Raw genomic sequence first — 18,331 nt, 5'->3', positions numbered from 1 at the left:
GAAAATATTAATATTTCTGTGTTTTAAATATCAGTTAATCGTTCTTTTTCTTTTTTCATAAAATACTCAAATTGCTGAACTCCTGACCTTCTGCTGTTTCCAAAGACACTTTATAGCTGTCCTTAATATGTTCAGAGAGGAGCTTTCTGTGGAATGACATCAGGCCATTTCATCATTTTTAGGGTTTTCTTGAAATTAGGAGTGTTAAAAGGGAAAACTTGTTGCTCGATGTGCTTCCCCCTCACTCCCCCCCCATACTCTTATCTCCACAAAACTTCACCCTTTATTTCCCCTCAAAGATTATTGTAGGAAGGAAATAAAGAATGAGTAGCGCTACGTTTTCAACTTGTTAAATAGGCTGGAAAATGGGGCTGTTGTCTGCCTGGCGCCTAGATGTATTTTAATAGCAGTAGAACACCATTAGCATAGTCAGTGGAGTGATGGTAATGCCTTCGGGAACAAAGTGTCTAAAGATATTTTTTAAAATTAATTTTAAAAACGTTTTGAAGACGTTATCTGCCTACAGTTGATAAACATGCTGTAGCATCCTTCAGCATAGCAGATGTTTTCTGAGCTGGTGTGGCTTGGGCAGAAACGGGCTGCTCAGTGTTGCGAGCGATGTCAGCCAGACAAGAAGTCTTTTCTTTCTGAATCCCTTCTACCTAACTGGTGATAAAATGTTTGCAGTGATTGGTGGCATTGCCTCCGAGGGAATTATGTTTACCGAAACGCTATCTCTTTAAATGTTGTTTGGCACAGAGAGGGAAAAGAATCTTCTTACTAGAATGGAATTTGTCATCAGATACCAACCACTGCTCTGAAAACTGCAGCTGAGTGAATACCATATTGTTAAGCATGATAGCACATACACAACCATGTGGAACTTGTCAATGCACATGCTTCCAAATGACTGTAGTCTCTGAAACAGGATATCTGGGACTTTGTGCTCAGTTTGGTCTATTCTACAGAACTACATATTTGTTATTGTCTGCATTTGGGGAAAAAAGATGGGGAAAATTATTCAGTCATTGTGGTTTTTTTCTGGTTTTTTTTTTTTTTTTTAATGGCAGGTGATTGAGGCAAATGGGGGGATTTTTTACCACTAGGCAGAATATACTAGCTTGTGAAAGCCTGGCCATTCTTCATGTAGTGGATTGTTTTATTTCATTAACACACTAACCGAGTTCTTCCTTAGTGAGGAGTACTGCAGGCTGAGTGGTGAAATGCAGGGTGCTTTCCCAGGATGTTCTTTCCACATCTGTAAGAACACAGAGAATCAGGGCGTGCTTGGACACATGCTGTGTCTCACATGAAAAACTAGTGCACTGTCATTTAGGGCAGAATTAGAGAGAAAAGAGTTAGAATGATTCAGAAATACTTTGGATTTGGTCTGTTTTCTGTAGTCTGTCCTTTCTCTGACTTGATTGCGTTTGTAGTTATTGCAACATTTTATCCTTGAGTCAGAAAACGTTACAAGTAGGAATGCTTTCCAACTTCCTGGTTGGCTCTTGCCAGTAGGCACGCTGTCCCTCCCGTTGCTCAGGTTCTATCCACCAGATGCCATACATTCTGGAGTGACTGTTACTCATTGTCCAGATGGCAAAGCAGGACTTTTTGGGAAAGAGGATGTCTTTGGTGCAATGTAACGATTCTTCGTTTTGTTTATGCAAGCAGGCAAATAAGGAAGTGGGTTTTTCTGTAGGCAAATTAAAAGTCGGTGTTTAAGGAAGGAGGATTCGGAAAGCATTGTGTTCATTTCTGACTTAAAGACCTTATGCTGAAATCAAAGGATGACTTTATTTAAATATATCGGCTTTGTACAGAAAATACGTTAAAACCATATTACAGTTGTGAGGACGATTCCTTTATGAGGATTGTGGTGTTAAAATTGAGGTTGTCGTCTCCTTTTTCTGTTGTACAGTCTTCAGCGAAATGATTGTATTTACAGTTCTGCTGTAAACAGAAATAGATCTAAGTTCTTAATGAGCATGTTTGGTATTCTCTCTTCCCTTGCTGATAACCCAGACTTTATTTACAGCTTGCCCTTGAGATTCTGACTTGAAAGATGAGAGATCTGAACGTGGGTTTTCCCAGTCCCCCTGTGCGTGTCCTAGTTAACGGCTAATGAAATAAAAGGAGGATAGAGTCAGTTATCCAGGGATATTTAACTAATTCATTTATTGTGTTGCCATTAAAAAAAAAAAACAAAAATGATGTTTTGCTTCAGGCTGCAGGGAATGTATTTTCTCCCCCAAGAAGTCAACCCACAAATGATTTACTTACAAATGTCCCTCTTTTGCTGTCGAACCAAAAATGAACTTACTTGTATAATTCTCATGACAAATCTTTAACGTAGTTATAAACAGTGCCCCTACAGAAATGTCTATCATCCGTAAGCCTAAAAGGAGAAATGATTCTTATTTAGCAAGCTGTGAAGTGATTTGTTAGCCTTTGTTGTTGCTTTTGTTTCTACTTCTGCTCTGATTTTAAATTTAATGATGCTTTAATTAAAATCTTTCTCAAAAAAATCCTTAACTGTATTACAAAGTATTCTTGTCCATCTGCTACAACAATATTGTATCTGATGATAATACCTTGCTAACGCGGGAATTAAATTTGCTTTGCATGTATTTATTGTTTTGTAAGAGAAATTCTAAGGGGTAGCTGGACAGAAAGTCTTTTGTGTGTTCTTGTTTTAAAATTGATTTGTTTTATCCCATGCACTAGGCTTAATTTTCCTGTAACCGTGGCAGTAGCGGTAACGGCTTTTGTTTTCTGGGTCATGCCCCTTTTGTCTGTTTGGTTCATGTGGGAACATCTATGTGTTGCAGCTATAACTTTACTATGATAAATCCCTGGCCTATATTTGCTTTCCTTAGTACCAGGATATATCTGGCTCATAGCAGCAAAGGAGCGACAGTTCATCTATGGCTCCATCTGTCTCCTCTCCTTTGTGTATATATTTTAAGCCCCAATGTCCCTTATGCTTATCCTGACCTGGAAAGAAGTTTTATTTTCCCCCCTCTGAATTTACCTCCAAATTATAATATAAATGGAGAACCTCTTTCAGTAGAATTATCTTATCAGTAGACAACATCATTCCAATAGTGGCCTAGATTTCAAATACGTTAAAATCCAGCAGTGTTGGCCTTCTGATTGAAATCCATGAGCTTACTGTGCAACGGCCTCAGTCTTTGAGTGAATTTCAGAACACGTGTTGCGTAATGCTGGCACAGCATAGATTGTTTTGTTACGCCATATTTACCTAACTGAACCAAAACCGTGAGCTCTGTTATTAGAAGTGTAGTTGCATAGTTAATTAGCTTTAAAATTGCTGTATTAAATCTATGGAAGTCCGTAACAAAGTTGTTTTGAATTGATAAAATATGAAAAAACTTAAGAATGTCTATTACTTCATGGTTTGAATATGAAAGAAGTAATGGATTTTATGCTTTTTCTGTGAAGAGAAAAAACGATTTACACATTTCTCAGTCTGTCCTTTTAGTAAAAATCTACTTTTTTTTAATGGTAGGTAGTTAACTAATCTTGATGGAAACCTCAGAACTATCTGACTCTTCCTGACTACAGTACTCAGTAGACTTCATCCAGTTCAATGGCAGTAACTGGTTGCATTAATGTCTCGTGCTTCTGTGAGGCAGTGGGTCAGCTGCCTTAATCCGCTGGACTGAACTTCTCGTGACTCTCAACAGATGTTTTGCCTTTAAAGGTCAGTTTAACTTTCTGAACAGACCAGCTCCTTGCTTCCCAGAGCATGCCAGCATAGTTAAGAATTGGAATGTAGTTTGACATCAGGAATGAAATTTCATGAATTTCTTTTTAACGTCTTTAGTTACTCACCCAAATGTCACGTGATAACCCCTTTCATAATAACTGACCGAGTGTATTTCAGAAGGAAAATAGCGTCAGAAGAAAAAGATTCTATGAATAATTAGAACAAGTTGTTACATAGTTTGAAGGCAGAATCTTTCCGGTTCAATCTAGTGTATTTTAATGACGTTTACTTGTATTACAACAGTATATCGAAGCATGATTGTGCTGGGCATTGAAAAATATGTATAATTAAATTCCCATCCAAAATGTATGCTATGCTTATCCGTGTATGATACCAAAAAAAAAAAAAAAAAAAACCAAAAAAACCCAAAGCCCGAAAACAACAGCAACGAAAAAAACATGGAAAACCAGATGATTAATGGCATCAAACACTCTTCTTGAAAGTGGAAGTGGCAAGAAGTTAGCCCACAGAAGATCAGAGAAAGGAGCGAAGTTAAAGAGAGCTGTAAGCTCTCAGTGGGGAGAGCATTTAATAAACTGTTAGCTTTTAAAATTAGAAACAATTGTATCCTACTATATTTTTAGGGAGAGTCATAATTTGCTTCTCTGCTGGAATAGGAGATGTTTTACTGTATCAGAGCTGTACGTCCTGTGACCGGCAGAATCCGCAGCAGGTATTTGAAAGGAAGTTGCTTCTCAGCCATGGACAGTTACTTGCTGGCTCGCACCCGAAGCGTGTCAGTTTAGCCTGCCTCATGTAACTGTGCTGGAATGTAATATGGGTGTTGAATCTGTGCTGGGATTCCTGCAAGTGTTTTGTGACTTTATTTCATAGATTGGCCGTGGATTATGGGAAAGAACATGCAGCAGATTTACATATGTGAATTATTACTCTGCTTATTATGGTGCCCAGTAACATAACTTTTTACTCTGTGATGTAACTTACAGCATCATTTGGCATGCATGCATGCTTTGTCAATCTGCTGTATGAAAATTCCAGTATTTTACCACTACTAATAAAATAATTTTCATTAACAATCACGCACAATATTGAGTTCTCAGCCAGCAGCCTTGCTGAAAGGTTCCAAAAATTTTCCTGCGTTCAGGAAAACTTCTGTTTCTTGCACTTAATTCTCAAATTCTTAATGTCTCAATTTCTATAGGTAGAGGAGCACCAAACGAATTGCTATGTCCACATGACAGCCTCAGTGCCATGTTGAAGTAACAACCTGGATCTTATTTAGCTGTCTGTACTCTTACATGCCTCCAGTGTTAATCTTCTTACCTAGCCTTATTTTTTCCTGGTCATCTGTTTAAGTTTGCATGCACATGTCTGTTGGATCTTTTGATAATCTGTTTTAAAGTTCTCTTTGCTTCTCAAAATAGTGTTAGTGGTAGTAAGTGCTGTTCCACTGACCTTAATGCAGAAACATTGATGCTGCTGTCTGTTTTCAGTCATACCACAGCGTTAATAGTAATGAGAGATTGTGACAGTAGAAAAATGCAGGTTTTCACTACTGCTTTTGGCTGTTTGCTCCTAGCAATGTGATGGTGTTCAAATGTTTGTGCCTATGCTCTCCTTAACTATTTCTTTCAGCTATTAACAACAATAGTGTACTTTTGTTTCTGATAGCGCTCAAGTCTTTCTAAGTAACTTTCAAAACAAGATAGGTATATGCTTGCTGCCTTGCAGTGCTGTATCTTTAAGGAAATTATGAGAGCATGGGTCCAGCATGGGATGAATGTTGCGAGGCAGAATACACTTGTAAGGAGTGCCAGAGGTGGACTTCCTGGCAGCACAGAGTAATGATCGCTCGGGTGATCTCCAGCAGGATGTGACATTTGTGGGACCTTCCTGTGCTAGTTTTTGATGGTTATGAGAAGCCAGAAAGTGATGTGCCAGCAAGGTATGACGTAGTAGACGTTGGACTGCAGCGATGAACCTCTCTGTAATAATTGTAAATGTAGAGGTAGAGTCATATGCAACTCTTGGGAGATCGTGTTTTCCAGTGGTACTGGTAAGACTTCAAAGAAGATTTCAAATTTCCTTCTTCAGACCTTTCCTTATGATTTTTCTAACCATTATTTTATGAAAAGAAGTGGCAAATATCGGAGCTTTAGAAAGGGTGTATGTTAATCCTTTTCTTAATTTTCTTTTTCCTTAAATTTGTTATGATCTCAACCATTCAAAATTTAATTGGTTTTCTCTATGTGCTCTGTGCTTACATTTCTGGGAGAAGAATTTTGCTTTGAGCTGTTTTATTTCTTGCTTTTTTTTCCCAGTGCTTAAAAGCAAACACATGAAGGAAAATAGTTACACACGTGCATTCAGTTAAAACAAAGAGAAGATCAAACAGAGCAAAAAAGACTTCTTGTATAGACCTACAAACAGCTTTTTTTTTTTTTTTTTACAGAGTACCTGTCTGTGTAAAAATGAGATAGTCAACTATGCAAGTGCATTCAGACTGAGATTGTGAAAAATTAATGGTTGAAATCTCATATTTAGGGCCAACTGCCAGCTGTTTTAAAATTAGAATTGTTGCAAATACAGAAGAATGAGTCAGTATTGATAAATGGCTTATAACAGTTTTAATCCTCAAAGAGACATATATATGCTACCACGTATATATAAAATCACCAAAAAGATATCTCAGGATTGCAAGCTGGACACAAGCTTAGCTGCTGATAACCCTGTGTCCTGGCAGCTGCAGAAGGCAGCCACGTGTTAAAGGTTGCACGCATTTTGGTAATTTCTGCATAATTCTCCACATGAGGTGTGCACGTGTGAGAGAGCTGTGTTTGTTCCTAATCCCTACAACGATTGTTTTATGCCCTCCAGAGCATGCAAATAAGTTCTGGTGTTTGTGATAAGTGTATCTCTCTGAGACTCTCTGAAGTCTTTCTTTTAATTTGCTTTTTACCTGCCATGGGGGAGGCCGTACTGTGTGACTGTCCTGTAGTTCTTTGGTTGGTGCACGTGGGCAGTAGATTGCAGGCTGAAAATGAACGTACAACTTATTGTTGGAATGAAGTTCCACGGGCTGACAATTTAATGTTCATTGTGAACTGGTGTCCTCATGCTTTTAGTGTTAATGTGAGGAAATCCACTTAATATCATTTGTAAAATAACAGATTATTTTAGTTCTGAGAAACTTCACTGAAATTATTTGTACTAATGCAATGAAATATTTTAAATAGTAGATGCTTCAATCCAGTAATTAAGTAATATGCGAGTCTTGTGGGTTTTTTTGTTTAAGTGTGAATTTCTTCAGCTTTTTGCTGACATAGCAATAAATAATTTGAAGATACTTTGTTTCAGGTAGGAGTGTATGCCTGGAACAGTGGAACAAAGAGGTTTGGGCCATCAGCTTTAATTGAAAGGTACTTCACTGCAATTTGAGATTTGCTGTTTTGAAGGTATATTGCTAACAGTGAGTGAGAGATGTGGTGAGAGCTGTAGTAAAATAGGAGTGGAGGAATTGAGATAGGTTGCCCTGTGTTAGTACATGTTTAGCACAATTTCTTTGCAGTGGTGTGATTTTTTGAGGGGTTGTTTTAGCCTGTGCTTTCCTATTTCTGAGTAGAGCACTTCTCATTGTGAGGTCCAGTTTCTGCTGAGCCCAGAAATCTGCAGGAGCTGAGTGCCTGAGGGCAAGGCTCAGCAGATTTGCTGAGTCCTACCTCTGGAAAGTGGTGAATGGGTTGTGCCTCCCTACTTCTCCGATTCTCTGCCAGCACAGGAATCACTGCCTTGCCCCTGGGCCAGTTAGGCTCTTTTTCCCCATATGGGTCAGAGATGTTTGCCTGTCCCTGACTCCCAGACATGCTACTGAGGAGCTTTCTGCGATTTAGTCTCTGAAGTGGGAGGTGTCCCTGCCTACAGCAGGGGGTTGGAACTAGATGATGATCATAAAGGTCCCTTCCAACTCAAACCATTGTATGAAATCAAATCAGTGTTTCTGCAGAGCATGTCATTTTTTTCTGATTCCTTTCCACTGTGCACATTGAGTATGGTAAAGCAGAATTCTCCACGACTGCAAAGGAATCAGAATTTATTTTAACAGTCAACTGGTTTCATAGCCCTTTTCAGTTTGTTTATCCTGTGTTATATCAACTTGGAAACTAATGCAAAGGACAACCTTCGTGGAACTGTTACAAACCTTTATGATGACCAGATAGTATCAGTTCAGAGTTTATTCTTACAATTAACACACGCTGCTTCAATATACAACCACTCAAATTGATTCAAGTCTTTGCAGAGTTTACTGCGGCTCAACCAAATAAGTTGAAGAACAGACTTTTTAATTGGAATGTGTGTGTGTTGGTGGGAATGTGTGAAGACAAGAACTTGATGTTTCTATTAATTTTGCATGTAGTTGTTTCACTTGGGAGGTCTCACTGTCATCTACTGACATTCTGCAATTCCAGCTGTTTATCTGGAATCGCTGTCTTGCTGAGTTTATAGTAAATGATATTACCCAAGTTTTTGCAGCGACATCCAAAGATGCAGAATTTATTTTGATTGTTATGCAGTACAGTTCACTGAACTGTGTCATTCTTTTTTGGTAGTCATTTTTAATTCTAAATGTAACAAATTATCTAATATGTAATAATCTCTACCAGTCCCCAGATACCATTCTTTACATTTAATCCCAAGCCAACTGCTGTGCTGGCTGGTGTGGCTGATTGGTTTCCCTAGGATTGTCTCCTCTGCGCACATTCCTGACAAAAATTCAATCTTCTGGAAGGCAAAGAAAACTTTAATCGAGTAGGCTTTAAATCTGAGATGGTTATCCTGTCTAGTAGTATTACAGCTTGTGTAATACTGACACTCAGATATAATGTGATGGCTTTCTCTGGTGCTAGTCCAACTGGAGAGAAATTATAGTCAGCATAAATAATTCACAAGCTTCCGAAGTCATAGAAGCTTTCAGTTTTCAGAAGTATGTAGAAAACCTTAAGAGAAAGCGGTGTGTGAAAGGAAACTGTCACTACCTATCAGTAAATAATGACATGAAATTAGTGACTGCAGTGCAAGTAGATTTTAATTAGTAGTCTGTAAAAAAAACAAAAACAAAACAAAAAAAAAAAAAACAAAAAAAAAAAAAAAACAAAAAAAACCTGGGCTAAACTTAGGAAATTTATGTTCCACATGTACGTGTCTGTGTTCAGAGAAAAACAGGCGAGTGTAAAGAACGTAGATGGCTCTTCTGAGATTGATTTTCTTGGTAGCATAGGGTGTAATAGAAATAAAAAGCAGACGGCATTTCTGACAGGGAGTAATGTGTGTGTTGTTGTATGCAGGCAGCTCGGTTACTCTGCTGTGGTATTTCTGATGTTCATTTAATTGTTGTGTACCTGTTGCAATCTAACAAAATATAAAGCATCTATTGGCTTTGGCTTTGGAGTTGGGTAGGATTATTCATTTAGGGAAGTTTACAGGCACGGCTTCAGCACCTGTTTACATTCTTCAGGCCACCCCAGGAAGGTACTTTTCCCTAAGGAAATGATGGGTACGCATGGAGAGCCGTGTTGGTATGGATAGATGATATAATTCTGATGGTATGTTTCCCTTTGTAGCTGAACTCTGCTGATAAGTCCGTAAAGTGAATTTTGATCTTGGGATCATCTGTACTGCAGATTTTTTACCAAGACTCAGTTCAGAGGAAGGAAAAGGAGGTAGGTATTCTACAAGAAATGTATAGTGCCAGGATTCTTTTAATCAAGATTCTCTACTGGCTGTCTGTCCTGTGACTTTTTATATACATTGTCAGTAAATTAGCAGGTCAGACAGGTTCTGCCTGAAAAGAATACACAGACCGAGAATTCTTTTATTTTTAATTACTGGAGTGGATGAAAGCAAGGTGTGGTCTTTGGCCCAGTGTAGAGAGTCAGGAATTGACTAGCTTCTGTGCCTCCAGGTAAATCTCATCTTCCTGCCTTGATTTCTCTAGCTGTGATATAGGTGTGATACTTGCCTCAGGAGGAAACTGAATAGATTCCTGCTTGCTAGGTCTCCTTAGAGACAGAAATTGTTACACGCATAATATTTCTATTTTAGAAAATTAAACTTTTTAAATAAATATTTTAATAAGAACATTGATCACATGGTTTCAGTTAGGTTGAGTTGAGTCCTTCTCTTTGTGGGAAATAATTGGAAAACTTCCTTTTAGGATGTCTGTTGCAAGTGTTTCCATATGATAATTTCTTCAGTTTTGTGTTATGAGGTTCCTGAATATCTAACTTTAGAGAAAGCTCAAGATAGTGAACCCATCCTGTGACAGAAGAAGGTGTCTGAAAGATCGAGTGCATTTGATGAGTAAGACACAGAAGAAAGATTTTAAAAACTATGCAGATGAATACATACTGTTAAAAGTTTTTTGCTCTACCAAACCCAAACATTTTAGTGCTTTAGGACTGACATGCAAAATTTTTCAGTTGAAAAGTTTTCACTACTTCCTAGTTTTGAGCTGTTGGACTCGGATATTATTTCCAAGATTATTTGTTTATTCTTTAGAATTAAAAGCTTAAAAGGTAAAAATAATTTTGTGTGTAATTTCTCCAGATACCCTTGGGAGAAATGGAGCTTTAAGAAAGACAGCAGTATTGCAAAACTTTGCAACATTATGGAGTTGTGACATAAAGAACATGGGGGAAAAGGGGCAAGGTCACTGCTAAGTTCTAATTTTTTCAGAACTGGACTCTCCTTATTTCATGTACTTTAAGAAGTCTGTGATCGTAGTTGGAAATATAAAACATAAATACTGTTGCAGGCACATCAGGATATTGTTCTGTTGAATCCAGCAGTGTCATATCTCTGCCATATTTAATGTTTCTTGATTCATATATTAAATATTTGGAAATGCTTTCTGTTCTGGGTTTTATCTTTCTTCAGTTTCAGTGCTGTGGGTTTAAATAGTTGTGCATCCACATATCTTGTAATTTGCATTTCATGTGACTGCAAGTGTGAACAAGAGTGTGTGATATCACCTTAGAAGAGAACGGTTTAACTGCTCTCCAGCTGTAGAGAAGCTCTCTCGCCCTGCCCTAAAGGTTGTTTGGTAAGTGCATGCTGTCAATTAGTCTTGGCAGAGCAACATACAAGCCAAAGAAAACGTGTTGGGAGTTGAAGTTTGGGCTGGTTATGCAGCTCAGCTGAGGAAAGCTGAACCACAGTTTGTACAAAGATTTTCATTTTGCTTTTTTTTCCTTCTAGAAACAATTTCACCCTTTAGATACATAAATTCACAACCAAAATGACAGGAAGGACTCAGAATACTGGGAAATGATAACTGTGTTTACTGGCTTTGTTGCATTTCTCTCTTGTACATAGCTGTGATTGTACTTTGTAGGCGTAGACGTCACAGCGTTTTATTACCTGGCAGGACAAATACAATCTGACTTACAAGAGATGCAGTGAATTGTTTCCCTAATCCTCTTCCACTGTAGCCTGTAGGATTAATTTTGGTGGCAATGTTTGCTCTTGCTTTCTTTGATAAAGGATCATAGCATCATTTGATAGGGGACTTCATTAATGGATGTTTAGATCAGAAATGGAAAAGAAGAAAGGAAGAGAGTAATTTGACTTTTTTATTTCTTGATGTAAGCAGTTTTAGTGTAGCATCCTGTTTTCATACCATTGAGTGGCATTGTCCCAAGCATAAGTTTAAATATTCTTGGAATTAGTTAGTAAAATATCAGCTTCAATAAAGTCTGTGATAAATATTAAAAAAAAAAAAGAAAAAAGAAAAAAGAGGTAATCTATTCTCTATAGGTAAGCTGCTATATTGCTATTTTTTTATTTTATTTTCATTTTGTAGTTGAATTAATAGCATCGATGAAAAACAGAACATTAGATCTGTTTTAATGATTGGTGGCAATGATGTTATAAAGAATGACTTTTTTTTCCTAGGAAATCATTATTAATCATTATTGATACACGTAGACTACATAGGTAGCATTTATTATCTTTATTTTCCTTTTTTTGTGACAAGATGCTTCTTAATCCTTATTTCATGTAATAAAATATTAAATTGTATTTTAACAATCTTGCCGTGGAATTTTCCCTGACGAAGGTCTAAATAAGGTGTTGTTTTTCCTAACCTTTTGTTTAAAAACAACAACAGCAAAATCCAACTACCACACCAAAGGCAAATGAACGAAAAACCCAGGAAACAAGGGATTCTTCTGTTGTAACTGCAGGACAATTCACCTATTTTCAAAAGCAAAGTTAAGACAGGAAGTAATGCGTTATTGTCTCCATGTTGAGAAGAACATTCTACTGAGCTTCTCTTCTGGAGGAGGGTTTTGATCTTTTAAATTAAGGTAACAAGAAACTTAAAGGTGTTAGCACCTATGTATTTCACTGGTTTTGCCTACACTGAATATAGTACTTGTGGCAAGTGGAGCTGTCTGGTCTGCTGGTGTGCAAGGCAGAAGGAGAACCGGTGGTGTTGCTCCAGTCCCAGGCCCTGGCAGTGCAGAGGAGGGAGCTGCCGGGCTTGGATGTCTCCAGCTCTGAAGTCTTCAAGTGCGAGAGCTGAGGCAGCGAGTGGGGAAAGCAGACTGAGGTGAGGTGTCTGAGAAGGAAGGCGTGGTTTGGAAAGCGGGAATGGATTTTGGCAGGAGAATATGGGAATTGGGACTGGTTGGGCAACAGTTTGGGACAAGTAGGTACTAGTAGTAAAGGATTGTTGGGAATGAACCCGGGAGTCTGAGACTCAGATAATAGCACTAGCTACAGAAGGGGAGCGAGACTGGCATAGGTCAGGTACTGGGCCATGTGATCAGTTGGAAAGGGGATAAGATAAAAGCATTTTGCCTGTTTGGCAGATTTAAGTATTTCAGCTTCAGTGTTAATTCTTGTGGGGACTAGTGTTGTGGAGCAACTAGGATAGTATCTGGGGGGTTGTACTTCTGTTTTTCACTTGCCCTGGTAGGGAAAACATATACACTCAAATACTGTGTTGGAAAGACCTTTTGAAGATGGCAATTAAATTCAGCTTCCATTTTCAGAATGTATGTTATAGATCACTCTGTATCATAAGCTTTTTTTTTTTTACATAAGATCATAATCTCATTTAGTGAGAGGAACAATGCCACTGCAAGAACTGTTTGGTATTTTTTCCTGAATTGCTTGGTGTGGAGCCAAAACTATTTTCTACCCACTATTCAAACAAGGCTCAACAGGCAGGGTTATTCAATTCCTTGTAGGTTTTTGTATGACACTTACCACTGTACAGTCACAGAGCTTCATAAACCTTTAATTAACCTTTACAGCACTTCTTTGATATGATTCAATTCAATCATTATTCAAGACCAGAGCCAGCAAATCTTTCTTTACACAAAATGAAGTGAGGTCCTGTGGAAATAAGTAGTCTGTGAGATCATCAAATATGATTATACAGTATAGCTGCAGAAGGTTGGCAAATAGGGGGTTACCCCCCAAAATCCTTTTCCTGGCATTTCTTAAATTTTCAAGTGTTTGATTTTCAATCATTGTATGACTCTTCAAATAGTCCTCTGTGTTAAAAAAAAAAAAATATATATATATTACAGTATATATCTTGAAAACAGCTTTCTAAGATGTGTAATGGAAAGAACACTACATCTCCAGCTCAGGATTTTTAGCTTTTTTTTATTTCTAATGTTTAATAACCTTTATACTACTTCTATCTTTAAAAACAAAAGCAAAGAGAACCTGCACAGCTAACAATACTGGCAAAACCAGACTTAGCTCTGGCATGCATGTATGCAGTTCAGTTCCATGCAGCTTAGTTGGGGCTGGTCACACTTGTTGGACTCTTGCTTCTAAACTGATTACCAAGGCTGACAAACTCAGTTATGCTGAATATTAAGGCTGTAAACTGAGAGCCTTTGATTTTGGGGATATAAAGCATACTTTCATGCATGGTTTAGATGCTTTTGTTTGTGCATGTTCTGTCTGTTCATCTCTTTGATTTGTCATCGTTTCAACAAATCAGTAATTCAGACCAATGAAATGATTCCTTATTTAATTGTTCTTACCCAGCCTGAGCAATCGTTTCCATGTGACTGTTCAATTTCTCTAACTTCTGTCAGAAGCAAGCCCGGACTTTTTGGCAATAATAGGACTTATGTAATTAAGTTTTTGCCTACCATTTCTCTCCAAAAAAATCTACTTGTGTGGAATTGAAAATGTAGTGTATCTTGAAACTGCACTAATCTCGCTTAAATGGGATTTTCTATCCTGCCTGATAAGAATCACTTCAGGAAAAGACTCGTGTTTTTCTAGATGTACAAATCCCTTCTGATGGTTTTCTTTATATTATTTAAGGGTAAGTAAATGGCATTCTTAAGTTGGGAATTATAATATTGGAAATCTTAAAATGAGTTGATAAAACGTTTAGGTTGAGATTGGACGCAAGTAAAAGGTTCTTTACTGAAGAGAGTGGCTGGGCACCAGCACAGGCTCCCCAGGGCAGTGGTCACGGCCCCGCGCTGCTGGAGTTCAGGGAGCATTTGAACAGTGCTCTTGGAAATATAGTTTAATTTGGGGTGGTCCTGTGTGGAGCCAGGACTGGCTCGTGGGTCCCTTCCAACTTGGGATGTTTTATGATTATTATGCTTTCTTTTTCAAATAACTGTAGGAAGTTGTACTTTGTATAGTAAATTAGTTTGCATATTCCCATGTATGCTTGCTGTATTTAATGGTATCATACCAGCAGGATGAGTCTTCTGAAATATTGTCTTGCAATAGTTTAGCCTTATTTTAAAGATTAGTAATTCTCTACTGCCTTATTTCACAATGAGATTGGATTGTTTTTGTTTCTAACCATGTCCCCAGATGGAATTTGATACAGTAAGTGTGAGCCATAATTTTATGCTGTGGGTGGAAGGCTAAACTGAAGAGTTAAGTACAATGTTCTTTCTGTTCTGCCAAAGTCTAGGTTGGTGGGAGGACAGAGTGAAGTAAAATTCTGTGCAGTGGATATCTGGACAATTTAATTCCACTTCTGTACTATCATATGGTGATTACCTAGCTTTTAATTAATTTGTTCACATTCTTATTTAAATTTTGCTAATATACAGTATAGCAGCATCAGTGGTATTAGGATCCTCATTTGGGATTGGTGTGATGCAGTTAGGAAAAAAAGATGTAAATGAAGAAAATTTGTTCTCTATGAATAGCAGAGTGCATTCTGGTGTGATATATTATATTTTCTAAATGCTGTTGACCTAGAGCTGTTGCTGCCTTTTCTTTTTTCCCCTTGTCACTCAAGGTTCAATGTAATGCAGACTTTTGATAAATGTGGCTCTTGCTTGTATTTTTAACTCCTAAGACAGCTTATTGGCCTTATTTATGTAAGATAAGCTGAATAAAGAGAAAAGGTTTGATTGACCTTTTCTCTTGGGTGTCATTAAAAAAAAAAAACCCACAGGGGTGACCTACACGCCAGCAGCCTAATGGGTGAGAGGTGAGGAGAGTGAACTGAATCGCAGCAGTAATAACAGGAATTAACCGTTTGGATTCATGATACCCAAACCAAAATGTACGTTCTGATACTCAGACTATGGGGCAAGAAATGCACAAGTACTGATGGGCTTAGTTGACAGTTATTCTCTGCTACACTCAGCTCACCTTCTACAGCTGTTTTTTTTCTTGCTTGAGAACCGGGATCTATCTCAAAAGGAGATTTTTCTCTACAGTGGAGTCTTATCAGGAGGAGATGCTGGGACTGTTAGGGCTCCTTCCTTCTTAGCCATCAGACCTGTTGCAAAATAATGTCTCTATTGCCCTGTCCTCTTGAAGGAGGAGTATGTAAATTCTGTTATACTCAGGATGACTTTGCGTGTTTCTGGCACTCTGGGGAGAAGGTGATGTTTTACTAGGTTAACAGAAGCAAGTTTTGTCTATATTAAGTCTCTATTCCTGTAGCTGAGAGGACCGTTGGCTCAGAGAAAGGCAATAAAAGGTCAGGAGGCGGTTGTCCAAGACAGGGAGATAAGGTGGTACAAAGCTGAAAGCAGGATTTGCTATTTCATTTTTTGGGTGTCAGTGCCTTGTGGATCTCTTGGTGCTGTGTGTGCCCTGGCGTGTCACTACATACATGTTTGTTAGCTCCCAAAACTAGTAAAGCCTAGCAGCTGTAGCTGCTATAGAGGTGAAGAGTCAGAGTGAATTTTAAGGCCTAATTTGGAATATGACATTGGGATTAAGAAGATCTGGAGTGCTGAAATGTGAGAGAGGATAGGAGGCTCTGAGATGACTACAAAGTTGAGGCTGATGAGAGAAGGAGGTACTTATTGCAGGAAGAAAGGGGTGGAACTGAGAGCAGTTGGAGAACATGCCCTGAGAGAGTGTTTGGAAGAGCCGGGAGGGAAGAGAGTTAAGTGAGAAGGGATGTTTAGATGGGAAACACTTCAAAAGCTGAGGAAATTCTGGGGACATTTGGGAATATTTTTATTGTTCTGAAAGCACTGAATTTCAGGAATTGAAAGAGTGGTGGATGTGAGTTTTGAAGAAACAGTGAACTAGGATCACTGAAACATAAGCCATTGTTAGTGAAAGGGGGAAGAGGGTTTCTGCAATTCAAAAGCACTTTTTGAAAGGAAACAAGAATTAACAGACTATTAGTTTCAGCTTTGCATCTGCCAATGACACCTTGGTCTGGTGACAGGCAGACACTGACCAGGACCTTCAGTCATGCACAAGGTGACTTCTTTGTGCTAATCATATGCTAATATTTGGTTTTAAGAATGTGATTTTTAGCATTGCAGGCCTACATTGCTTTTGTACTTTCCCTGCTCTACAATGGCCTCTTCTATTAAAAATGGTGAGTGATAGTTGTGACCACTGCGTGCTGTAAGGAACGCTAGTGCCAGCTGTGCAGAGAAGTGGTGGGAGATGTTTTTCAGAAAGCTGGAAATAGTTAAAGCGAGTGTCCTTTTTTTAAAATCTGAAAACTTTTATTTCAAACCTCTTGTTTCCCGTTCTAGCAGGTTGCGGGGGGGACACAAAATAAAGTAAGAAAAACTTTTTCCATAGAAAAATGGAGACAAAGAGTTTTCGACAATCTCTGTGCTTGTTTTTGAGATTGAAAATGGCCTTTCTGGAAAGGAAAATGTCTTACCTTGTGTACTGGTCAGACTGGAAATGATAATTCTCATCCATTGGAAAAGGGGGATTTCGGCTTCCTAGCAATGTCACATCATTCATTGTTAGTGCTTGAAAAGGCTTGAGACTATGAACTTCTGAAACTGATGGAATATTTTGGAACAGGGATGTCTTGACTACTGAAAAGTTTCCCCTTTGTCAAGAGTTGTTGGGAGTGTTATTTCTGTATTTCTGAGCCCTGTGAAGTTGTACTTACGGACAGCTAGAGCTAGAAGAATGAATATATATATTTTTAACATTCTGCATGTGTGATACATAATATGACATGCATACATCTGTATGTACATATAATGTACATAAACATATTAAAAATTTTCTTTCTTGTATTATTACATTGAATAATGCAAGTATAACATGGATACCTGTATGTGATGGTTCTTTTTTTTACTCTTTTCTTCTGCTTGATCCAGAGGACGTTAAATCCATCAGCATCTTGAGTGAAGGTTTGTTTTTGTCTAGGATAAGTGTATGTTTTCTTTGTTGCATTTTTCTGTCTGTTTCTTTTTTAAATTTTATTTTATTATTGTAAAAGAATTTAAGATAACATGCTTTTTTTAATAGTAGAGAACAAGGCTCTCAATTGGAAAAATGTAGTCTTAAAAGTTGAATGAAATTTCTTTTTAACTTAATGAAGTAATAGCTTGCAAGTTATATAATTGGATCCTGTAATAAATGCTTATTAACATTTTCATCCTACTGTCTAGGATAAGTAATTAATGTTTAAAAGCCAAAATTAATTTGTTTTGTAACAAAAGTTGTAATTGATTGTACTGCATGGTTCATAGCAAGATAGCATTGGAATTCATTTTTTAAAATCTGGCTTCTAAGATTATTACCTGTGTTGCCTGTGATATATTCAGCCTTTGTGCAAACAAGGTTAACTGCATACACTTAAGGAGATTTACATACATTGACATGTAAGTTGAGTTAGGCCCTGTGAGTGTATCTGATGTCTCGCCAAGCTAGCAATAAAGGGGAAATCTTTTCAAAGACTTTAGCAATCTTAGAGCCCTTTGCTTTGTTTCGAACACTGTAATTAGTGGTTTCTGGAAACTGGATTTGCTTCTTCCCAAAGATGAGGGATATGCACAGTAATTTTGAAATCTAGCCTTTAAACTGGCTCCTAACTTTTCTAAGTAAAAAATGTTTTAGATGCCTGAGCAGTTCACATCAAGCTGACTTAGGACTGGCTTTTTTCTCTTTAGTGCACTCTTTCCAATTTTCTCCCTCCCCTCCCCATCACTTTATATTTTAACTTTGAGGGCATGGCAAATTTAACACTCGTGTGCATCTGGAGACTCTGGTGGCGTATGAGATTCTTTGTAGCTCAAGATAAATTATGTTTCTGATTATCATCAACCCTTCAGAAATTTAAATTAGTAT

The 18,331-nt window shown here is 37.8% G+C and overlaps 1 protein-coding gene across 1 annotated transcript in view; it reads left to right on the top strand.

The window, feature by feature from the left end:
• The window catches only part of VGLL4 (vestigial like family member 4), a 79,440-nt gene that overhangs the window by 10,148 nt on the left and 50,961 nt on the right, over positions 1-18,331 (top strand). The window lies entirely within an intron of this gene.

This window comes from Numida meleagris, chromosome 11 (genome assembly GCF_002078875.1).
Source record: "Numida meleagris isolate 19003 breed g44 Domestic line chromosome 11, NumMel1.0, whole genome shotgun sequence".
Lineage (NCBI taxonomy): Eukaryota > Metazoa > Chordata > Aves > Galliformes > Numididae > Numida > Numida meleagris.
The sequence above is the reverse complement of the archived record's forward strand: the minus strand, read 5'-3'. Positions and strand labels throughout refer to the sequence as shown.